The sequence below is a fragment of the Oratosquilla oratoria genome, chromosome 13 (assembly GCF_046742065.1).
Source record: "Oratosquilla oratoria isolate Oo_2021 chromosome 13, ASM4674206v1, whole genome shotgun sequence".
Lineage (NCBI taxonomy): Eukaryota > Metazoa > Arthropoda > Malacostraca > Stomatopoda > Squillidae > Oratosquilla > Oratosquilla oratoria.
In genome coordinates this window covers 63,149,639-63,154,638 of record NC_134789.1, presented here as the reverse complement: position 1 = coordinate 63,154,638, position 5,000 = coordinate 63,149,639, and positions in this window count along the sequence as shown.

Sequence of the window (5,000 nt, the reverse complement as noted above, 5' to 3'; positions counted from 1 at the left end):
TAGTTTCACTAATTCTTGTTTGTTTTTCAGTTTGTTGTTTATAAATCTATAGAATAGTTTTGGTTGATCTTTACATTTTTATGACATCCTTCTCGTGCTTTTTCTTTTCTTCTTTGCTCACCTGTACATATTCATTTCTATAATCAGTATATATTTTCCATTTTTCGTGGTTTTTGTCTTTCCTCCATTTTATGCAAGCTTTATCCCTTTTATCTTTTAACTCTCTACATCTTTTGTTGTATCAACATTTTTATATCCTTTTTCTTGTTTTTGTCTTGGAACATATTTTTCCAGTCCTTCCTTATAAATTGTTGTCAAAATTTTCCATCTCTCTTCTACTGTTGTTTCCTCTTTGTATATCCTTTCCCAGTCTGCTTTTTGAAGAAAAGATCTCATTTTATCAAAAAAAAAATTTCCATACATCATTCTTTCCTTTCTATATTGTTCGTTTTTTCTCATGTATTTTTCTTCATTTAGTTCCAGTTCTACTAATATGTGTTCACTTTTACTTAGTGGTGTCTTATATTCAATCTTGTCCACTATTTCAGGTTCTGATGTGATTATCAGGTCTAGTCTCGATGGGTCTTCCTCATTTCTATACCTAGTATTCTCTTGTATCCATTGTGTCATTGTATGTTCTATAATCATATTAAATAGTACATTTCTCCTTAGGTCATCTTCACCCTTCACTGTCATTTCTTCCCAGCAGATTTCTTTACAATTAAAGTCATCCATTATAATCATTCTTCCTCCATCATCCACTATCTTATTTAGTGTTATCTTTGTGTGTTCTAACATATTCTTGTGTCCTCTCTCTTCCCACGAAGCCGTTTTAGGAGGCATATAATTTACCACAAACTTCCTGCTCTTCTTGCTTCTATCCTCTATCTCCATCATGATCATTTCCATATGTAACATTCCTCACATTTATATCCTTCTTAGTCAGGAACATAACTCAACCACCTTGTTATACTTCTCTGTTTTTAATCTAATAATTATGCACACCATGTCTTACACTGTTGACTGTAATGGACCTTTCAACTTTGTCTCCACAATTCCCATTATGTCAGGTTCCTTTTCTATCGGGTAATAATTCAGTTTATTCAAGCCTGTTATTAATCTATCTATATTTGTAAAGGATACTTTCAATTTTCTGCTGCCTCCATCCTGTTTTCTGTTTCCCTTCCGTTTTTCTCTCCCATGAACCATTTCCTCACTTTCATATCCACTACTCTCCAATAGAATTTCTCTTTGTCTGACTCTGTTCTGTCCTCATTTTTTTCTTAGCTTCTATTGTTTTTGTTTTCTCTTCCTCTCTTTCCTTTTTATTCAGCTCTCTTTTTATCCATACCTGTTTGTACTGATCACTTTCCGCTAGTTTTCCTGTTTTTATAAGACATTCTCTGCAGTCGTGTGTGACCTGAATTTAACCTTAATCGGTCTGGTCCTGTCTACATTGTATTTCCCAATTCTATATATTTCTCCAATTTCTTTCCTTATTTCCTGTTCACCTTCTTGAAATATACTTGGTACCCCATTCACTCTTTCTTTCTCCTCTCTTACTCTTGTAGTCCTATTTGGATTATGTTTCTCTTCCATTCCTAACATAATTATACATTTATTTTTATCTGCTAAGTCTCTTACTATATTCTCCTTCTCTCTCATCACTTTAATAACTGTGTCCTTAGTGTGTTCCTTCATCTGTTGTTTCACTATATAAATTAATTTTTGCTATTTTCGTAACCCTTTTCTCAACCACTTACCTCTTTTCTATGGATTCTTTATTCTCTTTATTATTATTCTTTAATTCCTCATTCTCATCCTTTACTTCTTTTAACTGTCTTTTTAATTCTATTTCTTTATTTACGTTTTGGTTCTCCTTCTTTAGTTCTTCCAATTTATCAACTCTTTGTGTAATCAGTGCAAGTTGCCTGAACCTAACCTCCTTTTGTTCGTTAATTTTTGCTAGTTTTTCCTCTATACTTGCTAATTGGGAGAGGTTGTCATCTCCCTCATTAAATCCAAGAAAATTAATTATTTTCTCCTTTCATTTCGCTGTTCTTTTCTATATTTCTAATTTTTACATTCTTATTAATTTCTTCGACTGCACTTCTGTCGGCTGCTCACCTTTTGTTGACATTCCTTCTGTTCGTCCCCTTCCTCATTTCTTTCTATTTTCCTCAGTAATCCTTCTCCTTCTCCTTTTCTTCACCTTCCCACTACTCTACGAGCTTTCCCCTTCCTTACTAATACAAAACAGGTACTCCCTCGTCGTTCAATCCACGAAGACTTAGTTGTTGTTTTTGTTTTTCCAGAGTCCAAACGTCGCCGTCTCTCTGCCGATCGTGTGTGTTTGTGTGTGTGTTTATGTGCGTGTGTGTGTGTGTGTGTGTGTGTGTGTGTGTGTGTGTGTGTGTGTGTGTGTGTGTGTGTGTGTGTGTGTGTGTGTGTGTGTGTGTGTGTGTGTGTGTGTGTGTGTGTGTGTGTGTGTGTGTGTCTATATATATATATATGTATATATATATATATACATACATATACATATATATATATATACAATTTTAGAATAGGGTACTTGTGTTTCTAAAATACCCGATTTCAGTAAAGCTCAGTTCATAGAACTACGTCAGGAGCTTCAGCTTACAGATTGGGAGGCAAAATTAAACGAAAGACCTGTAGATCAGATGTGGGAAATATTTCAAAATACGCTCACTAAGATGATTCAAACTTACATTCCTTTTAAGGACAGACGTCCCCCAAATCAGGCTCGCCCAAAGTGGCTCGACAAAGAAACTGAAAAAAGTATTGCTAAAAAGAGACAGGCTTATAAGAAATATAAGTGCTCGGGTGCATCTAATGACTATGAAACTTATGTATCAATACAGAGAGATTTAAAAAAGACAATAAGAAAAAGAAAACGACAATACGAAATGAACATCGCTGAGAAATCCAAAGAGAATCCCAAAGAATTCTACAGTTACATTAGAGATAAAAAGGTTGTTAGGAATCACATTGGTCCACTATTATCTGCTGACGGACAACTTGAATATTCAAATGAAGGAATGTGTAATATCTTAAACAATTATTTTAGCTCGGTATTCGTAAACGAAACACCTCAAGGTGAATTCCAAACTGAAACCTGTGAAAAGTCTAGGGTAAACTTACTCGGTACGGTAAATATAACAAAAGAAAAAATTAAAAGGTGTATAGAGAATCTCAAAGTTAATAAAACACCAGGGCCTGACGGTTGGCATCCAAGAATCTTAAAGGAAATGAAAAATGAGATTGTTGTTCCATTAGAAATTATTTTCAAGAAATCCATCATATCCGGAGATGTCCCAAGAGAATGGAAGCTAGCTAACGTTACTCCCATATTCAAAAAAGGTGACAAAAAGAAACCAAATAACTATAGGCCTATAAGTTTGACTTCAATCGTAGGAAAAATAATGGAAACTATCATCAGAGATGCTATGGAACATCATTTAGAAAGTAACCGTTTGATAAATGATAGCCAGCATGGTTTCAGACGGAAAACGTTCTTGCGAGACTAACTTACTCGAATTCTACAACACAGTTATCTCGAATTATGACAAAAGAAACAATATAGATTTAGTATATCTAGACTTTGCAAAAGCTTTTGATACCATCCCACACGAAAGACTACTTACTAAATTAGCTTTGCATGGAATAAGTGGTAGCCTATTAGGTTGGACTAGTAATTGGTTGAAGGGTCGAAAACAGAGGAGGAAAAACTTCTGGATGGAAAAGTGTTGCAAGTGGAGTTCCTCAGGGTTCCGTTCTTGGGCCACTTCTATTCCATAGTATATATAAATGATATAGACCATGGACTAAAATCTACTGTTTCCAAATTTGCTGATGATACAAAACTGTGCGGAGTGGCAAATGATCACTCAAACCAATTAGATATTCAAGAAGATTTAGATAAATTACAGCAATGGTCTGAGAAGTGGCTAATGAAATCTAACACAAGTAAATGCAAGGTAATGCACATTGGTAAAAATAACAGTAAGTACGATTACAAGTTATTTGGAAATTCGTTAACAAAAGTGGATAGTGAAAAAGATCTCGGCGTAATTATCAGTAACGACCACAAATCATCCAAGCAGTGTATTTCAGCCTCTGAGAAAGCAAATAAGATTCTAGGACTGATTGCGCGATCTTTTGATTTCAAAAGTCCATCACTCATTAACAAGCTATATAAATCGTTAGTTCGTCCACATTTGGAATATGCTGTTTCCGTATGGTCACCGAATCTCATTAAAGACATTGACAGATTGGAAAGAGTACAACGGCGAGCCACAAAACTGATTCCAAATATCAAAAATAAATCATACGAAAATCGACTAAAACATATGAATCTGTTTTCTCTAAAAAAAAAACGTAGACTCAGAGGTGACTTGATACAGGTCTTTAAAATTCTAAAGGGAATTGACAACATCAAAAGTGACCAAGTTTTTACATTGAATGAGAATCAGACGAGAAACAATGGTCTCAAACTGTCCGGAAATAGATTCAATTTGGAAGTAGGTAGAAACAACTTTGCCAACCGTGTAGTTAATGAATGGAATAAACTTCCTGCACAGGAAGTGCAATGTAGTTCAGTTCGAAACTTTAAGAATCATTTAGATAAATACCTAAGTAAGATGCTGTAATGATTATAATTTATCTTATATTATTTGTTTTTGTTTTGTTATCATTTGTCTGTCTGGTTTTCACTTATTATTAGTTATATGTCAATTTATTATTATTTACTATTTACCTCTTTGTTTATTATTTAACTATACCTATGCATTTATTTATGTATTTTATTTGTTATTTACATTATCATAGTTTTTATTTATTATTTTATCATTAATATGATTTTTTTTCGCATCCGACCTAGATATGGATCAAAAGGTCTCCTGTCGGTATGATCCGCCTTTGTAATCATTTGTGTGTGTGTGTGTGTATGTGTGTGTGTACGTGTGTGTGTGTGTGTG